The 24,822-nt window shown below is 37.3% G+C and overlaps 1 protein-coding gene across 13 annotated transcripts in view; it reads left to right on the top strand.

Moving 5' to 3' along the window:
* The window catches only part of RFX3 (regulatory factor X3), a 274,696-nt gene that overhangs the window by 99,329 nt on the left and 150,545 nt on the right, over positions 1-24,822 (top strand). The window contains exon 1 of one of the 13 annotated variants that reach the window (XM_027616072.1): positions 16,069-16,183. The exons of the other annotated variants lie outside the window; for them this stretch is intronic. The gene's annotated coding sequence lies outside the window, so the exon portion shown is untranslated. Of the gene's footprint in view, positions 1-16,068; positions 16,184-24,822 lie in introns of those variants that run through there. 13 annotated transcript variants of the gene reach the window in all.

The following is a 24,822-nucleotide window of genomic DNA, read 5'->3' as shown; positions in this document are numbered from 1 at the left end:
AAATAGAATCATACGGTGTGCATTCTTTTGTGCCCCCCCCTTTTTTTTTGCTTAGCATAGTGTTGCTGCAATTCATCTCCATGCTGTTGCGTGTATGAATAGTTATTTTCTTTTTATGGCTGATTAGTCTTTCATTTTATGAATTTACCACAATTGAGGGACATTTGGTTTTCAGTTTTTGCCTATTATGAACAAAGCTGCTATGGACATATGTGTTCAAGACTTTATTCAGGCAAAAAAAAAATTTTTTTTTTTGATAAACACCTATGAATGGAAATGCTGGGTCATGTGGTTAGTGTATGTTTAACTTTAGAAGAAGTTTCCCAAGTACTTTCTGAAGTGGTTGTACCATTTTACATTTCCACTGCTGTGTACAACAATAATTCCAGTTCATACACATCCACTTGTTTTTTTAAAAAACTGAAGAGAATTCTGGGCATATGTTGAGATAGTGTCAAACTGATGTCAGGAAAGCAGCCTTTAGTCATCAGAGGGTCCATTTAGTCTGACCGTTCTGGTCGTATCGTCCTACAATAAGTAGATAGCTTCTGTTTTCATCTTTTATCCTCTCAGAATTATCATGTTTCTCGCAGATGTTTAGCTTTCTGACGAGTACTATTTTTGTAGAGTTTCTTTTATTTTTGTATTTTTTTAAAGACATTTCCATTGTAACAGTCTAGACAGGCATCAGACTGAAATTCTTATAGAAATCACATTTCTGAAATACATCTCTCCTTTTGAAGCTATTCATTTTTATAAAACCCTTTGTCCCTTAATGTGTCATATCTAGCAGGTCCTTACACATAGCAGGTGTGCAGTTAGTGTCTCTTTGTTTCTTGAATGTCCTATTTTCATTCTATAATAGGTACTATTTACTTCCTAAGCAAGTACATAAATCTGACTTATTATGGAACCTTCTTAACTAGCATGAGAATGATTCAGGTTGTTGAATTTCATCTGTAAATCCCTTAGGAGATCTTTTATTCCCAATAGCATCAGAGGGTAGAGAAGAGGTGTTTCTGATAAGACAGTAGAAGGGTTTTTTTTTTTTTTTCACTGACTAACAATTCAAAGTTCATTTCTGTTGTGAACTCAGAATCCTGTAAGGTTGGACAGATCCACTCCACACGAGGACAGAAGAGTCATTGTGTTTTTGCCTTTGACTCCAGGTCATGTTTATTTTAAAAAAAAATACAAACACACATACATGCAACTCTACCATTGCGACTACCACCACCAGCAACACCGAAAACCCAAGTTTGTTTCAGGATCAGTTCACCAATGTAGAGAAAAGTCTACCAGGCTGAAGCAAGACCAGTCTTCTTCTCAGGGGAGGGCCACGCATGCCAGGATGGTCTAGCTGAACAAGTTTCACCTGGAGTAAAGCCCATGGGCTGACTTCTCCAACTTCCTGTGTTACTGGTCCTTTCTGTAGCTGCTTCTTGGCCCTTTCTTAGGCATCTTTTCTCTTCCAAAGAACAAATTAGATCTCCTTATACAAATTCTTCCTTCCTTTTCATTCTTTCTTTCTTTTTTTTCTTTCCAGAAATAAAGCACAGTCTTTTTGGCTTTTGGAGTGAATAGTTCCCATCAACAGGACTATAGATCCTATTAATGGGCTCAAGTCACCTGTGATAGGCTCTCATGTGCATTGTGCAAGGAGGGGAGGGGTGGGGGTTGTGTGGAAGAGCAGAGAAGCAGAGAAAGAGAAACTGTAGTAGCAGGGAGTGTATAAAGAAGACAATTTTACCCTATCAGGGTTACTTTCTATATTTCATTTGTGTCATATAGCACCTCTACAACTGTAGTAAACAAGTTTCATGCCTCGATTTCCCCATCTGTGAAATATGGATAATAGTACTTAACATCACTGGGTTAGTGGGGGATGATTAAATGATTTCGCACAGGGGAAGGACTTGGAACGCTAAGAGTTTTAACCTACTGCTATTCTGTCCAATAAAAAGCACTAGATAGTATTTGCTTTAAAAATGCACACTCCTTCTGTCAATAAATTTTCATAAAATAGACTACAAAATGTTAACAGTGGTTCTCTATGGAGTTGGATGTCTGGCTATTTAAATGTTCCCTTTTTTCTATATTAAAGTTTAAGTTTTAAATGAAAGGAGGATATATTGAGCTCTTAAGCAAAAGTAATAGTCTGTAAGCAAGTGCATTTGATGTGTAGGGGTTTCCTCTCTATTGTTTTCGCTCGCATCTTCCCCATACTGGGTTTTGACATACTCCTCCAGACAACATAAGCCTCAAGTTCAGAACACACTGTAAACACTTCCCGTGACAATCTGGGTAAGTGCTTCAGAGGTTCATTAATATCTTATTTTGGTGTTTCTTGTAACTGAGTTCATTATTCGGAGTGTTTGTTCCAACTCAGTCACTGGGTATGGCCAGCCAACAGGGGACTGTCAGTCCAGGTGCAGGAGATACTGCATCAATTATTCGTTGCCTGCCTGCTTTTTATGCACATAGTCGAGACAGGTACCTCTGAGATATCCACAAATTTCTTTACACCTTCGGCCAGTTTCTGAAATAGTCCCAGGACTTACAGAAGAGAAGGATCTATGTTTGCTGGTTTCAGGTTTGACCCCAGGTTATCGTTGGTTGCGCAGAGCAGGATCTAAGGGATTTAAGCGGACAAAATGATTTCTGACATCTTGGGTTATCTGAAGAAAAGAAGCAGGAATGAAAAAGGTAAGGAAGTAAGGGAAGGGATGGAACTGAGGATTAAAGGCAGTTAGGGAAAAATACCGTGGTTTGTAGGAATAATTGCTGACTTCGTGCAGTGTGGAAACTGCCTCGGTCAATGTGCCCCTCTGCCTTCATCTATATGTGATACAGAGATGTGGTTGAATGACTCTGGAATCAGCGGTTAGTTTGGAGGAAAATAGAGGCCACGTTCTTGCTCACTTACTTGCTCACTTACTAGTTAAAATAACCTTAGACAAGTCTTTTAAAGCTTCTTCAGTTTCTTCACCCCTGAAGTACATAGTTATTAATAAAAATAGCTATGCCTGTCTTCATGGTACTGCTGCGAGGGTCAAATGAAATAACGTATGTAAAAATTTTGTAAGTGGTCAAGCTTAACTAAATAGTGACGATTAAATGATGACCACCACCAGCCTTCCAAGCCACCTTAGCTTTCTTATTTGCCCTACGCTCCTGTTCTCAGGTATCCGCCATCTTCTCAGTAGGCATTAGGCTTAGTGAACCACGAAATGCCCCATTAATACTGGACCCGTGCATGAGTATTTTCCTGGCCTTGATCCTTCTCCCATTGGTGAAAGCTACTGGTCAGGAAAAGTCAAAGGAGGCAGCGCAGATGCACAGAGAGCTTTAATCTACCATTGGGTGACTAAAGATGGATGGAGACAGAGAGCTCAAAGGAAGAAGTGTCTGGACATCCCCATGCTTTCTGCCTTGTCCTGATAGTCTGACTCATTGCCTTGATGTGCCATCATGGCCCACTTCCTCATAATTTTGGGTATGAAGAAAAAGTGCCTGTATCGTCTGAGGAGAAGAGAGGGATGGTCTTGCAAATGCTAAGGTTGTAGGTGAAATTTTAGGTATGTTATTAAACATAGAGAAAATCTACTCACCTACAGTAGTGCTTCTCTGAACTGTAGAGTCGAGTCCATCTCTTGTTACCATATTGATTGCAGGCACATTCTCATTCAACCCAGCTGAGGAAGCTTTGATGTCATTGTCAAAAGCATAGAGCGTGTGTTACAAATAGTCGTTTTTATTAAAATACAAAATTTTTGAGATAACTTAGTAAAAATATATTTGTTTTACCTTATTCTGTAGAGCACACAAGACATATGAAATTATTTTAATTAAAAAAAACTTGTCCTTTTGAATTTGGAAGAAATTATAAAGTATAATTATATGAATTTGGTATTCTTTACAATTTGATAGTACAGCATCTATTTTTGTGCTTTTAGTAATATATGCAGTGTTGAAAGCACTGAAGTTGCATAAAATAAAAATGTGAAATGTGTTCCACATTTATTTTGTTGTTTTCTTATACCAAATGGAATTCATTCAAATGATAAACTGCTGAATGCTGCCTTTTATCTATTTAAAAACAAATATAGAAATAAATGTTTTGTCTTTTAAAAATTATAATATTTAAATCCATAAATTCTGGTTGAATGGAACACATTAGAAAGAATAGTTGAAGGCAGCAGGATAGCCCTAACTTTAGTATCATCTCATTTGTGATAGTATTAAATTTGTTGGTTGGTCCAAAAATACTTCACGTCATAGATAATTTTTCATTGGATCATTGTCTCTTGCTTTGAAAAGAAATTGCCCCAGCTTTGTTTTGACACTGGCTTTCAAATAAGTTCTAAGCTTTTTTTTTCCTTTTTAACACTTATGAATTGGAAACCACCCATTTTTCTCTGCCGATAACCTATATTAATTGATGTCACCTAATTAAAAAAAGTTAAAGTCATTGTCTTGACTAATAAGCTTCAAGTTACTGTAAAACAGTGCTTTCTAATAGAGTTGTCATTTTTTGAGTTCTTGCTCTGTATCAGGCACTGTTGTAAGCCCGCAAAACACCTTAATTTTAGTCCTTATAAACACCATAGGAGGAACTACTTATTCTCATTTTGCGGTTTATTTCTGTTTTTTACAGTGGAGAAAACTGAGTCACTGGCCATGACATGACTTGTGCAATGTCATGGCCACCAGATATGGTAAAGCTGGAGTATGAATTTGGGCAATGTGGATCAAGAATTCAGTACTCTCAATTATTATATATTCTGTGTTCAAATATAGAGAACTTACATATAAAACACAAAATGCTCACATTAGTCAGGCACAGGCCGACAGATGTGCACATCTGTTTTTACAAAACCTTCATCTGCTTTTATTAGGTGAAAATAGACATTTAAAGAACTCAGATATGTGTGTAATGTAGCTACTAGCAGAGACTGCTCATTTTTAAATATTTACAATTATAAACCCTATTAAGCAAATCATATGTTCTTCCTGGAACAGTTTCCTCTGTAAAATTTGTGAGTTTACAAATTTTAGAAAGATTTCTAGGATTCTTCCAGATCTAATATTTTATGAATTCATGATCCTTTCTTTTATTCTTAAGTTCTTATTTTGCTTACTTGAAAATCTGTTGGTTGACTAAATCATTTAACTCTTTTTTCCTTCTCTCATATTCATTGGGGTCATAAGGCATCTCGTAAATTATAATATGTATTATTTTCATTCAGTTCCAAATACTTTCTAATTTCCTTTTTTATTTTTTCTTGGACTGTTGGGTTATTTGGAAGTATATTATTCAGTTTCCGAGTATTTGGTGATTTTCACATTATTTTTCTGTTATTGATTCTAATTTAATTCTGTTGTGATCAGATAAATTACTTTATAAGATTTGAATCCTTTAAAATTCATTGAGACTTGTTTGGTGGTCAGAATGTGGTCTGTCCTGGTAAATGTTCAGTGTGTAGTTGGGAAGGATATGTATTCTGCAATTGTTGGGTAGAATGTTCCGTAACTGTTAATTAGGTCAGGTTGGTTGATGGTGCTGAAGTTTTCTATATCCTTTCTGATTTTTCTGTCTAATTGTTATATCAATTATTGAAAGGTGAATGTTAAAAATCTCCATCTCTGATAGTGCATTTTTCCATATCTCTTTCAGTTCAATCAGGTTTTGCTTTATGTATTTTGAAGTTCTGATAGTAGGTGCATAAAATTTGGGTTTGTAGGTTCTCTTGATGAATTGGCTCCTTTATCATTATGAAATGACCCTTCTTATTCCTGGTAATATTTTCTGCTTCAAAATTTATTTCATTTGGTATTAAAATATAGCATGGTGTATCTTCTTCAATCCTCTTACTTTTCCTGTGACACCATATTTACAGTGGATTTCTTATAAACAACATTTAGTTTGGTCTTTGTTTTTTATATGATTTGACTGTCTCTGCTTTTTCATTGGTTTGTTTAAACTGCATTTTGTGTGATTATTGATATGGTTAGGTTTGAATCCACCATGTTGCCGTTTGTTTTCTTATCCATTGTACCTATTGTTTGGTTCTTTTTCCTCTTTTTTTTTTCTTTTAGATTACTTGAGTAATTTTTGATTCCATCTTATCCCCTTTATTGGCTTATTGTGATACCTCTTTGTTTTATTCTTTCAGGGGTTACTATATGGCTTACAGTATGCTTCCTTAACTTATCACAATATACTTTCATACTGTATTATACCTCTTCATGTACAGTATAAGAACAGCCAGTGAACCTTAGCAACAGTTGGGGCAATGGGATGGAGGACCATACTGGAATCATGTGTAATGTATATGTGGGAACTTGGAAAAATGCCTCACTTCAGATGCCTTCCTACTGGCTTATTGTTCCTCCCATACGAACACTGATAACATCCTTTCTTTTTCTGGATGAGTAAACTGAGGCTCAGGTTAAAGTGACTTTAGTAAATGGCAGAAACAGGCCAGACATAGCATCACATAAGGAATACTAGTGTGGACGTCAGCTAGAGTTAGATTCGAATTCTAGCACTATTGCTTGCTCGATATGTGACCCTGGACAAGTTATTTAATGATTCTAATTAAAAAAAATTTTTTTTTAAGACTTTATTTATTTACTTGAGAGACAGAATGAGTGACAAGAGAGACAGAATGAGCTGGCAGAGCTGCAGAGGGAGAGGAAGAAGCAGACTCCCCACTGAGCAGGGAGCCCAATGTGGGGCTTGATCCCAGAATGCTGGGATCCTGACCTGAGCACCTGACTGAGCCACCCAGGTGCCCCAGCGATTCTAAATTTTATGCCTAAAATGTGGGTAGTAATCATCAGTTGTTGTTCTCTGTGCTCACATAATACCTGTTTTCTCTTTTGGTTGTCAGCATTAAATGGAGTAGTATTTATAAAGCACCTAGTTAAATTGCTTGGCGCATTGTAGGACTTCAACAATATTTGCCATGGGAGGGTTGTGGAAGTTATGGCCTGACTCCCAAGTAAGTGCTTTTAGTTTACTTTCACAGTCAATTACCTGTTCAGATTTTATGCTGTCCTTTAGACCTAGAAACATCTGTATATATGGAGGGAATAAATAGTTAACATAGATGAGGTTACTTACTGTGAGTGAGTCTGGTAATTAAACCAAATAGGTTCAGAGTTTAGAGGAGATCTAGACAGTGAATAAAGCTCCATGAAGGCTAGAGCCTGGGACAGTCAGAGACATCACTCACTATCTTCTAGGCATTGACACAGAGAGAGAGGTTGAGGAGTCAGAGAGGTTGGAGGGCTATGAACATGAATGTCACAGATCTCATTGTGTTGCATTTGCAAAGAGACAGTTCGTATTATGGGGCCAGAATTTAGGTCAATGAGAAGTAGGGGCTGGGAGAATAGATTTGAAGGTCATCATAATATACAAGTGAACCCTGAAGCTGCAAACTATCATTCGAGGGACAGTGTGTGCTGAGTGCAACGCAGAAGGACAAGGATGTATCTTAGGGGAATAGGCTTTGTTAGGGGAAGATCAAAGAGGAGGCAGTCAGGGAATTTAATGATTTCCTCATCTTGCCATCTCTTCTAGCATCTAACGTTACTGGCATTTGGCAAGTGAATATTTATTGGATTTGGGTTGGACATAGGTTGTGAGCATAATTTATGAGTTTTATTCTTAAATAGATTGGGAACAGTTATTGAACCCATTAAAATCCTATCTAACGTAATGTGCTCTTTTGGGAAGATGACACATATATCCTTGAGTCTTCCAAACTGGCGTGTGTATGAACACTGAAGAAGTCCCTGGTGTAAATTTCTCACTGATATTGCAGGACCATGATTTTACTCTTAAGAGTGTCATTTTATAACAGTTGCAGATTTCAAATTTGAAACCCAAATTTGTTTCCATTCACTTGGAAATATGGAAAACAAACAAAAACTTGTAAGCACAGGAGCTATGGCAAGAACATAGACTTTATAGTCAAATGAAATTCCATGTGGATCCTGGTGTTGTCTTTTGTGAGTGGTGGAACCTTTGGAAAATAGTTGGGTCTCCGTGGCTCTCAGTGTCCCATTTTTATGGAATAGAGAACAACACACATTTTACAAGGTTGTTGAGAATTAAAGTATTAAATTTAGTTGTAGGCATTCAATAAATGGTCACTTAAAAAATGGAATGTATTGGGTGCCTGGGTGGCTCAGTTGGTTAAGTGACTGCCTTCAGCCCAGGTCATGATCCTGGAGTCCCAGGATGGAGTCCCAAATCAGACTCCCGAGTCTGCTTCTCCCTCCGACCCTCCCCCCCTCATGATCTCTCTCTCTGTCTCTCATTCTCTCTTTCTCAAATAAATAAATAAAATCTTTAAAAAATGGGATGTATCTAAAGTAGCTAAAGATGGAACAAAACGATCCTGATTTATTGGGAGAATCTTTTGGGTACGAAACACCAGCCTTACCTTTCTTCATTTTCTCTAGGTAGAGGATGTAATTTTTTTCTGTTTTCTAATTTATTACTTAGTCTTCATCCTCCCACACTGAGATACTATGCAAAAAAGCATAAAAGGTTTTTCACTTGCAGCCTTACTCACAGTTGCCAAGAGAACTGCTATACAGTACTGCAGAGCTTAGCTTATATTTGTTCCAACTATCTTGACTCTGAAGGTGTTAAAGCAGTGAACTGTTAGGTTAAATCCATATTCAGGAAGCATTTGTTCCTTGTCTTCAAAGCAAGAAGAAAGGGAAGCAGGGATGAGGCCTTCAAAGAAATTGTGTCCAGAATGTACAGTACTTTTAGATAATTTTCTCTATTGAGGTTTTTTTTTTTTCTCTCAAGTTAAACCTATACATGAAAAAGAGTATAATCTAAATATGTACGGAAGAGGAGCCACTTAAAAAAAAGAAAATCAAAAGAGTTCACTCCTGAGCAACTCAAATCATCAACTATAATAGGTTAATCCTGAAATATAAATTTAACTCCCATGTAAAAAATAATTTGATTATCTATTCTTGGGAAGGAACATTAATTATCACTTAAATTATGAATTGTTAATTATTGTTGAGTCTTATTCATAATTTTCAGCAGAATAATTTATTGGGTAAATCGAGTGCACTTAAAAAATTCTGCTTTGTGTGTATTATGTTATACTTTAATAAAGATTTTAATAACATTCTAAGAAGATAGAGATGTTTCGTTTGGGGCAAGTTCTTTTTAGGAGAAAAAGTTATGACTGAAAAAAAAGTTTAGATGTTGCTATAAAGTGACAGATTTTGTAGAAATTTATGCATTTTGTGTATTTCCCAAGGAAAGGGTGTTTTGGATTTTGGGGGTTTTCCTGTTAAACTGAGATAAATTTTCACATAAGCCTGTGTTTTAAGAGCCAACCTTAAGAAGTGCCATTTTTAGATTCATCAATATAAAACCGATTAGAATTTTATTTCTTAAAAACTGTCCTATTCTCTCTCTGTATTGATTTTTATTCAACTCATATTACATAATAAACACGGATTTTCAGCAGTGGTGGTAGCCTTATTAATATTCGATTTGAAAGAAAAAGGAATTTTATAGTAGAATTGCCAGCAGCAATAATTTAATAAGTGAGAAATTTGTAGGTTCTTTTTTCTAGAAGTTCAAAGATAGTCATAAATTTCCCTCTGTTTCTAAAAATAACTTTGTAATGGGGTTGGTGTGCCTAAAAAAACGGATGGCCTCCTGTGTTTTGGAACCAGGCGAAAGCTTCTGTTGCAACTGCATTGCATCTCCAGAAGCAGCCTCAGGGACTCACCGATTTCACTGACGTGCATGGGTTTGGAGCAACAGCTGTTGACCTTCAGAAAAGCCAGCGTCACCCTTTGCACCTTTATCTTATGGCTTTTTACTCAATATATTTACTTTAGGGAAATGATATTTTTGTGAAGAGCCCTCTCAAGAAGAAAAGACAGCAAAATGCATTAATAAATCTGTCCTTATTAAGTTGTTTGCTTCTTTTGCCTTTCTACTGCTAATTGCTACTTACGTACTTAAAAATAGAGTTACCTTGGAGTCACATTAAGAGCAAGATTCTGTAACTCATAATATCCCTGGTGCAGTGGTATGGTAAGTGCTTCATGAAGGAGATTCAAACAGATAGGTCATGACCCGATCAGAGACTCAAGGTCATTACCTTGAAGGGCATGTCCAACCTTAGAGTCCCTGAGCCTAAATTGCTCCGAACATAGCCACATAAAATAAAGTAATACAACATGACTAGTGTTTACCTTTAGTGGTCTTAGAGTGGTTCTACTATAGTCGGGAAAGGACAAGCCAGGAATATTCAGCACTGGTGATCTGATTTCACAATACACTTTGTTTTGATACACCAAATACTTTGGCCATATAGCTTATCTGTAAGTATTGAAGAATAGTATGCTTGTCCATTTTTGATGTCTGTAATGAAATGCTGTAGCTAAGGTCAAGCCTATGGTTCATGTCAAAATTAGTTGTTAAGATGCACAAAAGTCATCTCAAAGAAAAATGATTGGCGTAATTAAGCTACATTGCTAACTCAGCTTATATACTCAGAGCAGTTTGGAGGGGCTGTCGTGTGGCTATAATTTAACTGGGCCTCACTAGGTTCTTACTCTTAGGAAGGTGGAGCAGAGTGGGGAAAAGGGGGGGAGGCCAGGGAGAGAAGGCCGAAAGGGGCAGAGAGCGAGGGAAAAGAGAGGGCGAGGAAGAACGATTTATTAAAATGCTCCTGTTATCTTAATTGAAAGTAATATATCATTCAGTATTGAGTAAGGAATCCTGTAAGGAAATCTCAGAAGGAAAAGGAACAGAGTTTTCATATGTAAATAACCTTCCAGTTGCATTCAGAAAACACCCTCCTTGTAAATCTGGTTTGTGTGAAAAATGATGCCATGGAACCATGAGAAGTAATCATCTCATATTTGTATATGGTTTTGAATATAATATGTAAATGTTAGCTTACTATTTTGGTACAACAAGAAAATCATTTCTGTTACCTTCATAGGAGAAGTTACAGAGAAGATATAATTTTTGACTAGATTATATTGGGAGGTTGTTTGCTACTACCTTGCTTTAATATCCTTCAATATTGCAGAAGTACTACTTCCCTGTAAATTAGCTGTGGACAACTTGTGAGTTAATAAAAACCAACAGTGTGCATCAGATGAGTAAAAAAGTCAAGCAATATGGTTGTTTTCGGAGTTACAGTCTTACAAAACAATTTCAGAATCTTTTTAAAAGAAAGCGTGAACATAATACGGAAAGAGGTAATTGCAAAACATTTTAACATGGATAAATAGCACAAGTTGTGGAAAGCTTGTAAACCTGCCACCTAAAACTGATTACTCTTATGAGCATTTTATGCTGTTTGACAGTGAAAAGTGCACCTTATAAAAGCTGTTACCCAAACCATTACATTTAAAAGGTTTCTGTCTCACACCCCAAAATTACACGTATTTGCTGCAAGTGAAAATTCAGAATTTGTTCCCTGTTTATTTTAGTGGCAATTACTGTGGTGTTGAATTTTGCTTTTACCCCTTCTTCCTGGCAAACTAGAAATTAGTCTTTTTGGTTCATTTCAGCGTAAACACAGTGGGTTTGTGTATTGTACGTTATATACAGAGATGATGTAATGATAAAACTGTGAGCCTGAGACACTCAGACACTCCATCTAATAATAAAATACTGAACCTCTATCACCAAGATGCTCCTTGTAGCTGAGAAAGAAAAAAAAAAAAACAGTTTTACAAGATGATCCAGAATTTCTACAGAATAGAAAATCCAGTGAACCATTTTAGTTGATATCTACACACACACACACACACACACACACACACACACACACAAAGTTTAACTTACTTGAAATCTTGTTCAACACCCAAAAACAGTGCCTTATTTATGTGAGAAAGAAACTTGGAAACGTCTAAGAGACCCTCTTACTCTAGGATTTCATTCTCCATGTTATGAGCATTTCTCTCATTGTATAATAAGCACTCTGAGATTCTGGCAGGCCTTGCTGCTATTTTTTTTTTTTTTTTCTTCTCTTATAAACCAGAGTCTGTTAGAGCTATTGACTGGGCATTGGGAGTTCTGAGTTCTAATGCCAGCTCTGATACTAACAAATCCATTTGGCTTATTAGTCTCAGGTTTCCTGTGAAATGGGGCCTGAACTTGATGATCTCTGGATATTCTTTCAGTTTAAAACCTTTGATACTGGGAGATAGGCCAATTATCTGAGAATCTATCACACCTCACCTTCCCCGCAAAATGTACCGAGTGATCAGTGTACTGAATGAATAATTCTCCTACAGGCGGTTTGCTAAAACATAAACTGAATGGCAGTTTTGTTATATTTACCAAGTACTCTCATTTATCAATTTGCCTAGGAACCAATTTTCCAAATTATCAACTGCCTGAAATATGTTTGTGTGAACTACATGTAAAGTTTATCACAAATCACACTGCATAGAATAGTTGCAAAAGCTTTTGAAATTTTTGGTGGGAAGCATTAATTAGTTTTAATTTGGTTTTAATTTTTATATAGCAATTTCACTGCAGACTCTTGGCAACAGAAATATTTATCAGTCCAATTCAGCTCAGTGCCAAATTTATCAATGATATTTCATATACCGAAGGCCTTTCAGTTGCTTAAAACAGAAGCAACATATTTATCTAGTTAAACTGCTTAGCAAATTTGTGAATTAAGAGAAGTGCAGAATGCATTTAACGGATGACAAACATGTTGCAAAAAATAAACCTTCCCTATTATCATTTGTAAACTCCATGGCATTCAAGACATGCACAACCCTTTGATTTAAAATAAACAAATTCTTATTCTCAAAAGTTACTGGCCCAGAAAATGGCAAAATTCCAGATTATAGTTCTAGGTAGGCTGTTGCGCTAGCTTGGAGCAAAAGTTCAGACAAATTGAAACCTTGACTTCATCAGTGTGAGCATCAAAGAAATCTTCAAAAGGCCCATTAAAACTGTACAAATTATGTCAACAGTATACATAGTTAAAAGACTCAAGTTTTGAGTGAACTTGTCAATTTCCCAAATTGACCATTAGGCAAAACGATCCCTAGCAAGTTGATTTTTGGCAAAATAGACCCAGTGTTAGCATATTGCTACCACTGTCTAGGGGACAATGAAGCTATGAAATTGTCTTTAGAATTGGAGGATTTTTTTCCTCAGCCACACCCTCTAGCCGGAGTTGAAACCATTTGGAAGGTCTTCTGTCTCTGCCTGTATCTGCATGTGTGTTACTATGTATCCAGCCTAACTTTTGATTCTAATCACCTGTGTGCCTGTGTGTGTGAGTGTGTGAGTGTGTGAGACATGGCTGCCACAACATAGACTTCCAAGATATTGAAGATGTAGAATTAAAGGTCTGTGTGAGAATTGAGAAATTTTTACTTTGCTCTGCTCTTCTGATCACTGTAGCAACATATGTCCCATGTGAACGTTTGACTGAAGCAATGAAAGGGGTCAGATCATTCGGCGTGTATCAAGGAAAGGTGATCCTGTGCCCAAGCAGGAATAGAGATGATCATTCTCTTCCAGGTCTGTTGTAGGGCATTGCTTTGGTGATTGGTTTCCCTGAGCCCTGCCTTTGGCCAGCAACCTTCCTTAAAGTTCTGTCTGCTTCCCAGTTACTGCCTCTGATTGCAGTGCAAGGCCGTGAGGTAGGAGAGTTAAATATATTTTGTTGGAGTTACTGAAGGCAATTTGTAACTATATGTACAGGTCAGGGAGCAACAGTTCCTGGCACCTGCGCCAAAGACCCTTTGGTTTCCCCCAAAATCAATTTTTTGTTGAATTAACTAGTTGAGGCTATCCTTTCATCTGGCATCTGAGAAGCTGCATCTGGTCATTCCTATTCCTTTAGAAGTGGCATTGATGGTGGGCATCAGACAACTCAACTCCAAAATTTTAGAAAGAGAAGATATTATACTTTTTTTTTAAATGCTTTCTAACCCGTGATTCAAATTCTAAAAAGCCTACGTGTATCGATACCTTGGCAGAGGTGGTATAGAACCTTACATGATCCAGCATTGCTGTGATGTACAGAATGGAATAGACAGCCATCTTGTCAGGTACTCCGTGTTGCTGGAAATGAAATTAAGATGATTTTAGAGCCTAACGTATCATGGAAAACTAGTAACTAGGTTGAAAATTGCAGCATGTCCAGTTCCTGTAATGTAGAAGTTTTAAAAGGTAGACAAGACTGCTACTTTCCACAGGATGACCTAATCGCTGGTCTGTAAAACCTTTAAGTTGTCACATTATAAGCCTATGGCTGGATTAAAAAAAAAAATCCAAATTTTTGCTCCTGGAACCTAATAGATGGTGTAATACATTCAAGCCCTCACTTTGCCCATTCATAGCTGTGTGACCTTGGGGCTCACAGAGTTATTTAAGCTTTGAACCTAGGTTTTCTCATCAATAAAAATGAGATAATAATAGCACCTACCTCATAGGATTTCTGGACAGATGAAGTAATGCATGTAGAATCCTTACATAAATGTGTTAACTGATTTGTAACTGGAGGCTTCTTGGAACACCTTTTTCTGTGAAAAGTTTCAATGATTGTTAAGAGACTATAGAAGAATGTCAGTTGAATGTTGCCAATCTCAAATAAATTTCAAGTGGTTAATTAATGATGAAGTTAGAACAATTACTATTAGGCTAATTACTTATTCTTAGCATTTCAGCTATGAAAATTAAAGATCTCTGAGTGCTTCTGTCTCATAAAAACAAAGGAAGCATACCAGGCCACCTTTTCTAAGATGACATGATTAGAGCATTGGATCTGAATCCTCAATTCAGCAAATCAGGTGTACTTATTAAAACAAAGTAAATGATATGTCAGGAGGTTCAGAGCAATAGCTGAAGACTTAATTTGCTCATTTGAGTTTATTTAATCCTTATCTTGTTCATTTTTTAAGAAATTACACACAAAATCTGTTGAGGCTTACAAATCTCGGAAGAGGGGAGTTGTTACAAAATTCTGCCTTAATGAGAATTGAAAGCAAAGTCACATTGGACCATTAAGAGAAAACATTCTTATCGAATAACTTGATTAGAAATGGTTCTAATAGAAAATTATATTTATACAGAATTTGAAGTATGAAATGCCTCTGATACTAATACTCTTAATAGTAATGTGTCAGCAAGGTCTTAAACTCATTCCTGTCCCCCTTCTTTTAAAAAATTACCTATCTATCTATCTATCTATCTATCTATCTATCTATCTATCTATTTATTTATTTTTGAGAGAGAGCCAGGGGAGGAGGGACAGAGGGAGAGGGAGCCTGACGTAGGGCCGGACCCACGACCCTGAGATCATGACCTGAGCCGAAATCAAGAGTCAGACATTTAACCGACTGAGCCATCCGGGCTCCCCAAACTCATTCCGCCCTTTTTTTTAGGGTCTCACTTCCCTAATAAATAAAATAACAGATTTAAACCTCTATCTTAGATACTTTCAAGTTCTAAAATTCTTGGATTCCCATTATCTCCCATCACTCGGGCGAACGCTGTCAGGACCCTGATTAAAACTCACGTATGTTTCCATTCTTCACTGAACAAGCAAAGTGTAAAAAGTTGCACATGCAATTACCAAATACATACACGTGCAAACATAATATTTCACTATTACTTAAAGACCAATAATCAGACAAACTGTGACCCTGAACCACTATCTTCCTGTCAGCCTAATGGAGTGCTAGGGATATGAATAGCTGCTGATTGATAAATAAGATTTTTAAACTCAAATACGCAGTAACTATGCTGTCTGAGAGCTGAAAGGTGCTAAAGAGAAATACAATCTGCATCTATTGTGTGACACTGTGGAAATAATTTATTAAGACTACTGTCCATGCAAGAGTCATCTCATTCCCTTTTTTATTCACCTGTTCACTCAACAAATTGCAGATCTGTGTGTATATTTGTAGGTGGAAAAGAGGCATGGGCTCGTGGCATTCATCGTCTGCTTGGAGAGACAGTTGCCCTGCAATGTGATACCTGCAATGCACTGAGTAAAAATAAGGTGCTCTGGGAGCACCCAGGAGGACACCAGTCCCACACTTGTTCAGAAGAAGGGAGCAGAGTAGTGGTGTTCTGGAAGGCTATCTGGGGGCAGTGGAATCCTGAGATGCAAAAGATGAAGTGAAGGTGAGAGAAGGTGGTCAGGAAGCATTGCTCTGGTCAGAGGGAACTCCTTGTTCACAGACCCTGGGTTTGGGGAACCGAGAGTGGTTCCACATGCTTGGATCGTATGTGGTCTTAGGAAGATGGTAGGCAAGAGCTCTGTGCTAATGAGCCTTAGAAGCCCTGTTGGGGGTTTGCAGTTTATCCTGAGGGCCCTGGGGACCTATTGCCAGGAGTGGCCTGAACTCTGGAGAGATGAAGGTATGTGAGGAGAGTTTTGAGAGAGACAGATGAGGAAGCCGCATCATTGGGCTAGTTAGGTTTGGGAGGTGAAGGGAAACATACGGTGATCAAGAAAATGATTGGGACAAGACAGTTACTATTAGTGTATTTTCAGGGACAAAGACGAGTTCCCTTACCTTTTTTTTAGCCCCCTGGGAAGACCGTCTAAGTGTAAGAGGAGTAGGGAGGGTGGAAAAGAACTCATTAGGTGAAATTTCACAACTTACATAAAACATTACAAAATGACAATTGCTTTTAAACATAAAGAGCTTATAGTTGATTTTAAGCATATTAGTAACTCCAGTTAGGGGTATTAACCATAGATTTAGGAGGTAGCCTAAGATAGTAGCCCACCAGTGAAGAAACTTGTTTTTGGAGCCAAGAAAATGCTTTGGACCGAGTTGGAAGGACAGGCGTACACAGGGTGCGTCACCAATTCCCATAAAATAAATCCAAAGGGACATTGTCTTTAATTCAGTGTAATTGACTTATTTCAAGTAATACTGATTTTTAGAGAGAAATAATTTTTCTGTTAAGTTTCTGAGTGTACAGAGTTGGCTGGACTCCTCAATGTGTTTTACTTTTCATCCTTTGTCCGAGCCTTTATTCCAGGTGTATACACATGCGTTTTATAATGAAAATGGATGTAAAAATTTAATTTGATTTAATAGCATGTTTTTAAGTGTTTCCAGAACTTATATGTGTGTAAATATATAGATTTTTTTTCCAAGTCCACCAACACCCCTGTTCATGACATTTGCCAAAAAAATGGCAGTAACGAGAATTCAGTTCTTTAAGATTAAAGTGGTGTATATTATTTCCATTATTAGCAGTGTTATTACACAGTATTATTTTCCCCTTTTAGATGTGTTGATCTCTGTAAGCCTGTCATTAGGAGAGTTGGGAACTGCAAAAGGCTCTATTCTCCGCTTTTATAAAAAGAAAATGAGAGGAAAAAAAATAGAAAAGTGTCTTGTGTAGGCAAGAGAATCCAAGAAGAAAGTTGTTATTGGAGCCCTCTCTGTTGTGAAGAAAATTAAGTATTCCTGTTCTTGCCTTCATTCCCTGTAAAATCCTGTTCTGGGGCGACACTACCTGCTTGTTTTCTTTTGTGGCTTTTTATATAATCCTGCCTTGTAGGCTTTTTATATAAGCCTTCTCTGTCTCACCCCCTCTAATGTAAGATCATTGGGAAGCCCTCGGTGGCAAGCCTCTTCTTGTTTATCAGTCCCATAACATAAGGCGGGATGGTTACTTTCACGCATGTGGATGAAGCCACACTAGTGAGTCTAGGGAAAGAAAGACAAAAGTTCTGTGTGTGAAGTTCAGGGTTTGTAGGAAGAAGGACCAGATACCGTTGAGGCTAGTTCCAAAAGGGAATACTTGTTTGTGTGGTGGGATTAAACATCTAGATTCCCCACTTATATCCTCTTTTCAGTTCGAGGTCTTTGGAAGAAGCACTATAGCTCTTCTCAGTTTGTATGGAAGGGAGCAGAATTAAAAGTCATGTCTCAATTCTGGAATGGACAATAGGCACTGGGTAGTGTCATAAGGAAGGGATCATATTGGATATTAACATTCAAGAGTGTGTGTTACTAGATTTCCTTCTTTCAGGAGAGAATGACCAGTGTCTTGGAATTAGCAATGAATGGGTCTGTAGATATAATCTCCAGATACATTTTTTAAATAGGCTAATTCCAACAGCAACACTGTAGAAGTTGGGTTTTTTTGAGTCACTTTACTAGGAAGGGAGACAGAGCTCTTGCCCTGCTACTGAACAGATCAGAATCTACCTTTGCAGCTGTCTTTGAGCTTATAAGGTCTGTTTTAGGTTATAGAATCTAACACTGACTTTTTGGGGGGTGGCTTCAGGCTAAATGGGTCTCTGGAGCCTGTGTTGCTTTTGACCAGCAAGTCCAAGGTTAGCTTGAGACCACTCAGAGTTTACGGTCATTGGTTTGGAAAAGCCCGTATTTCAAGAGTTGGAAGTTCCATTGATGTTATTCTGTCTCCTCAAGCGTTTTTCCAAAGCATGCATTTATGTATCTGTGAAGAAGAAGATTGCATTGTGGGCAGCATATTATTTGGCAACCTGCCTTTTCTACTTACATTATTATGAATATCTTTCCATGTTGGCTTTTATAGATCTGTATGGTATTCCACTAAAGGGATACAGAATAGAACAATTTGTAAGTTCCCCAATTATGGATATTTTGGTTGCTTATTATTCGCTACCCTATCATATACAATACTTGAATGAGTATCCTTGTGTTTATATATGATATTGTATATACATACACATTCATTTAACTGGGCCCTTGTTTGGCTGTTTTTTAGGACTTGTTCTTAAATGCAAATGAGTCTACATTATAACCTCTTTAATCTATAAAATATTTTGTGAATACAAGGTTAGGGTAGGTCTCTTAATCCATGGTATGCTTTTCCATATCATAAAAATTATAGGTTTGATAACTTCATAAAAGTGTATTGATTACATATTAGGCAAAGTACATATTTGCAATTTATGTGAAATTGTGCAATTTATGCATATTTGTGTCTCTTCAAATTTAGAATTCTTTCTCAGTGCCCAAAGTCTTCATAGACTACTTTATCTCTTTTAGAGTTGATTTTGCTAAAATAGCCTCAGTACTGCTGCTGTCTATGTGGCCACCTAGGGCCCAATGACAGCTTGCCATTATTGGAGTAAGACAGACCTGGACTTGAATCCTGACTTCATCCCTTAATAGCTCTGTGACCCTGGGCAAGTTAATCTCTAACCGTTACTTTCCTCTGCTATAAAATGGCAATGTCTACTTGATGGGTGAAATTAAGGTTAAATGTGTGCAGAGTGTCTATCACATGGTAAGTGCTCAGCAGAGGTAGCTATTCTTATTAATATCGCTAATAATGAAGATGATAGATTTATAATAAAGGGCTTGTTGCTCGTCATCTTTCAATGCTGAGCATTAATACCATTAAATGCTCCATCCAGTAGGTTCTGATCACTCTCAGGATTGGATGGACCAATAGGGAGAAACATTTATAGCTTTGTCTGGTACATTTTGGTAAGAATCTTTCTGTAAATTACATCACTGTGTTCTCAGACTCTCCTTCCAGTAGGAAAGAGTGTAGGATACTATAGATGTTCTTGTTTCTTTGGTTTTCTTTTCCTTTTCTTTCAGCTGGTATCTGTGCAGCACCATTTTTAGCATAGGTCATGCAGGTAAGACCCCATTTGCCTACTCATGAACATGAGTGGGAGAAAATGCTGGGATGGCACCAGCAGTAGACTGGACAAGCCGTTGGTTCTCTTTTCCCCAAAATGACCTCTGGGCCTGATGACAGCTACTCTTGATAACTAGAAACAAATAACAAATAATAAAGTAGTTTTTATGTTATTTCAGTAGTTCAGCTTTACTAATATGTTAGTAGATGGGTTTTATTTTTTAAGTAATTGGTCCTTCAAGGTAAAAGCTGTTAAAGTAATTTAATTTGATTTTATTCTTCTCCAAAGAAAGAGTTTTTCATACTCTGAGTCAAGGGAAGAATTAGTTAAGCGAAAACCTTTGTTTGAAAAGTGAAAAAAGTTACCCAGGCAACCTGTATGTGTTACCAGTGTGCTGATTAATCATCACCAACATTAATCACTGTCATCAGTTATCACGGGAAGATGCCTGCCTAACAGTCTACACTATTATCATTCCATCATTGTCTACAGATCAATTTAGTACAAAAGATTAATTGGACATAGTCATGAGGATTACAGTATTAAACCTAAATAAACAGGCAGAGCTTTTATAATACAGAAAATCATGAATTTTCCTTCTATATCCCTTCAGTTACTTGATTTATTTATTTGATAAAGCCCTGTGTTATACAATGAATAAACTTTCACAGAGGTGTATTTTAAATAAAAAAGGTTGACTACAGGCTGTAGCTTAACCGGTTTCTTTCATTTGTACTAGACGAAGCGGGGAAAAAAGCCAAGTCATAGTGTTTTATGTTTGTAGTCAAATTAATCAGTTCAATATATTTTTGTCAGAGTTTCAAAACTACATTTATCACATGATAATTTACCTACTTGTATAAACTTTCTAATATGGCCCATTGTTTTATGTTATATTGTCTTCTTTGAAAGTTGCTTAATATCCTTAGGATTGTTTTTTTGAAGAATTGAAATCATCTTAATATTTTTCATCATCTACTCCAGAATAGTCCAGAAATGTGTATTTTTCATACTATTTTTATGTTCGGGGAAGTAAATAATGGCAACCTCCCCCACCCCCCAAAAGCACAGCTCATTTTAGTTGTCTAATTTTAATAGAGATTTTAATTGCTCTGGGCATTATGTTTACTAATGTTTATTTTCTAACATTTATTAAGGAAGCTGATGCTTAATCAGAACATTAATAATAAAAATTTTATGCAGCAAAACATCAATTATGATTTGGGATTTTTCTGTGTAAAATCACACGGATGTTAAACTTCTTGTTCTGTATTTTAAGAGCAGTAATTCAAATTCTGACAATTTATTTTTCTGTAAATAGCATTCCTATACTCTTGTGTTGAACCAGGTTTCTAAGTAAATAATTTATATTTGAATGTCACATTTTAGATGTGACTTATCTTTATTATACCCATTAAGTGACTATCATAACTTTGGTTAATTTGGTTCAAGTAGGAATTGGAAGTAGCATCTTTTGTTTTTCTATACTAAGGAAGAAGGAAGGCAATTCTCTGTTGCGCTTGAAAATTAAATTCCAAGTCTTTATTTTCTATACTGAATTAGAACCTGTTACATTCCTCAGTATAAAAAGAAAAACACTACAGTCAGTGTACTGAAGCCAAACTTTGTGGACTTTGCTTTTTTAGAGAGCAAATTATTTCAGGTTGAAGAACTCCAATAAAATTTAGATGGATACTACCTATTTTTAAGCTATCCCAGTTATATAGTTCTGTTTAAAAAGTAATTGATTAGGTCAGACTATTAAACCATTTAATTTGGCATGTACATTGTGTGTGATAAAAGGAATCCAACTGTGAATTTGAGTGTATTAAATAATCTTCAGGAAGTTCCATAAAGAACATCTGAATGCCTTGAAACTTGCAATAACGCATGTTTGTTCCAAACACATTTGCTTTGCCTAGGTTTTGCCCATCAGGTTGAAGAAATGCTAATCTTGTTGCATTCAGCAGCTGGGTTTTTGCAATATTCTTTTCCTTCTCCTAGGGGTTAATTAGCCTTCTTTCAAAATGTGGCCTATTTAGCTGTAGATTCGCATGATTCAGCCAGAGTTGGCTGTACAAAGCAGAACCGTTAACAGGCGGGTGTGTCCAACTGCTTAATTAGCCAGAATAAAAAGGTCCTTTGTCAAACAAGCATCTGTTGCTCTTGACACACCTGACAGCCACATTAGGCAAGGATGACTAGACTGAAATTGTGCATGTCTCTCCTGCAAGAATATACAACTCATTTACATATGGGCTGCATCATGGACCAACTGCAGGGGTTTATTTAGCTTATCAAAATGGATTAATGTGACTGCATTTGTGGCTGATAAACAAATATCACTTGAAAGGGGGCTGTGAAGGAACTGAACTAACCAAATTACTCCCAAACATAAACAAAGCACAGAAACCACTGCTGGTTGAATGGGAACACCTCAAATGTACACACAAACCTTATGTTGGGTCTAAAACAAAACCTACAAGTAAAGCCTGCTAAGACACTACCCTCAGTGATGATTCTTGCTTTGCTGAAATGTTGGAAAGCTACCAGAACACTCTGAATGCGTCAGTGGGTTTAAATGATCTGTTTAGCAAAATTTGGCAGGAGGGTTCTACTCCTCAGACATGCTTTAACATTCTAATTGATCTGCTGTTAAGTCAGGTCTTCAGAATTAATCAGTTAAAATGCCTCTGGAAAAATACTTAGGAGTTAGGTTCTCTTATGGCCTCAGCAGAAAGAGAGAGAACACTTCCTAATTTCCATGTCAGAGAGAGAAGTGATGCCTGTCCATTGTTATTGGAAGATGTAGATCAAATACAATGGATTGAGAATCCCAAAGACTTGGCCATTCAGACCCACAGTCTGTAACTTTTCATCTGGAAGCCCTGTCATCATGATATTGCAAAGTAATACATATGTAGTGGTGACATCGTAGGTTTTGGGGTCAGATAAACCTGGGTTTGAACTCAGGCTCTTCCACTTACCTGCTGTGTGGCGTTCAGCAAGTTACATAATCCATTTGTGCCTCAGTTTCCTTGTTTGTTAAGTGGAAATGAGAGTGCTGCCATTAATGGGAGTCTTCTGAGGATTAAATGAGGTGTATTTTGAGCACTTAGCGTATTGCATGGCACCCAGGAAAGACTTGTCAGATGAGAGACCTAATTATGGTTGTGAGTTTTTGAGCCAGTCTCTGCCAGGGATGGGACTGAGACCCTCTCAAGCCATGAGGCCTTGGCAAGGGAAGTCTCTTCCTCATAACTGAGGAAGGACAGTGAAATCATAGGAGGATGGAGTTGGGTCCGTCAAGGAGAGATGGAGAGACTAAGTTCTTATCCTTTGACACGACCCTGTGATCCAGGAGCTGATGAGGTGGGATGAGGAGCAGTCACGGGCAGGAAACAGAAGATGTTCTGGGGCAATTACTGGTTATTCTGGATTGGGCTTTCTGTGCCAGTTTTGAGGTGGCATGGAGCCAGAGGCTGGATGGAAAGCTCTCCATGACTTTCTCACTTGAAGTTACAAAGCTGTAATTTTCCTTCCATCTCATTTTCCCCAGTCTCTCCTGCAAAGATTGCTCCTCTAAAATAGTTGGGACCGCTTTCCTTCCTTTTCATTCCAAAAAGGTCCCCAGTTTGCTTTTCTTTAATCTCTTCTCTTCTATCTATGCAATGTCTATTCTGAAATTCAGGACTCCCCACTTACTTGGTCTAGTTGTTTAGTGCGTGAGCTTTGTTGGTATATCCAAACCCTCCTTTCCAACCTCCAGCTGTTTGACCTTGGCTAAGTGTGACCTAACATCTCTGGGTGTCCGTTGACTCATCTGCAAAATGAGGAAAATCATACTTCCAATCATCTGGTTACACATTTCTCTTAGTAAAGTGTTGAAAACTTGGGTATTTCTCTTTTATATGAAAGAAGCAAATGAGTATAAATGTTATCAAGATTAAACCCAAAATGTAATTTTTCCATTTTCGATCTGGATGCACAAGACTAAATTTCTGATTACCCCAAAAAGTGTCATGAACTCCCATGCCTATAGAGGCCAGGCAAGTGAAGGAGTATTGCCATTTAAATAATTTGTCTATAAAACACATAATATAGGCTCACCTTTTCTAAATTTTCATATTTTTTGTAAGAATCTGGAAATTGGTTTTTAACATGGAGATTTCCAATTTTTAAATATTGGTAATTAAGAATTTTAATTTGTAGTAACTCTGAGCCAAAGCCTGTCTTTGGAGTCTAATACAGCCCATGAGAGGCCAGTTTTCAAATCTGTGCCTTTTATCTTCTGATAAGCTCTCTCAGATAGCTTATTGAGAATTCTTAGGAATTGCTTTAAAAGTATATTTAATTTTTCTTCAAAGATTCATTTATTTATTCATTTTGGGGGGGAGGGGCAGAGAGAGAGTCTTAAGCAGACTCTGCGCTGAGCATGATGTGGAGCTCAATCTCATGACCCTGAGATCACGACCTGAGCAGAAACCAAGGGTCTGACACTTAACCGACTATGTCACCTAGGCCCTCCAAGTGTATTTAATTTTTAAAGAGATCTTTATATTCTTGAATATGTTAGGTCTAAAATAGTAGATGTCAAGGCATGGATCAAAAACCAAAAGGGGTGTGTAGACTGGTCTGCCGAACAATGTATGGGCACATGACAAAGCCTCGATAAAATTCCCAGCCAGCGCTGGAGAAATAGGAGGGAGTTTTAGGTGAGTGACTTCACTCTAAGAAACACCCACCCTCAAATGGCCATAATTGGCAACCCTGTCTTCGTTTATATACTAAGCAGATTTCAAGGCCTCCACCTATCTTGGAGTTGGGAAGAGAGGCTAAGAAAACCTCCCTGGAGATGGCATGCGACATCTGGTTCATTCTTCATTCTCTGCAGAAAGAGAGCTCACTAATCCCCTCACTTTCACTAATAGCTCCTCTGCGGTAGCACAGTAGGTATTGATGGTCTACAGGCATGTAATGAATCAAAGGGCATTGGTTTTGCTTTCATTTTGGGGAGGGTATATTTTTCCCTCTGGGATGGAATAAAGGAAGAGGCACAGATAGGGTTCCTAATGTGTATATCCCTTCCCCAAAGTTTGAGAACCAGGGGTGTTCCACTTAATCTTAACTAGACAAGAATTTTATGTAGTGAATT

Source organism: Zalophus californianus, chromosome 13, assembly GCF_009762305.2.
Source record: "Zalophus californianus isolate mZalCal1 chromosome 13, mZalCal1.pri.v2, whole genome shotgun sequence".
Classification (NCBI taxonomy): domain Eukaryota; kingdom Metazoa; phylum Chordata; class Mammalia; order Carnivora; family Otariidae; genus Zalophus; species Zalophus californianus.
This window is presented reverse-complemented; position numbering and strand designations above follow the sequence as displayed.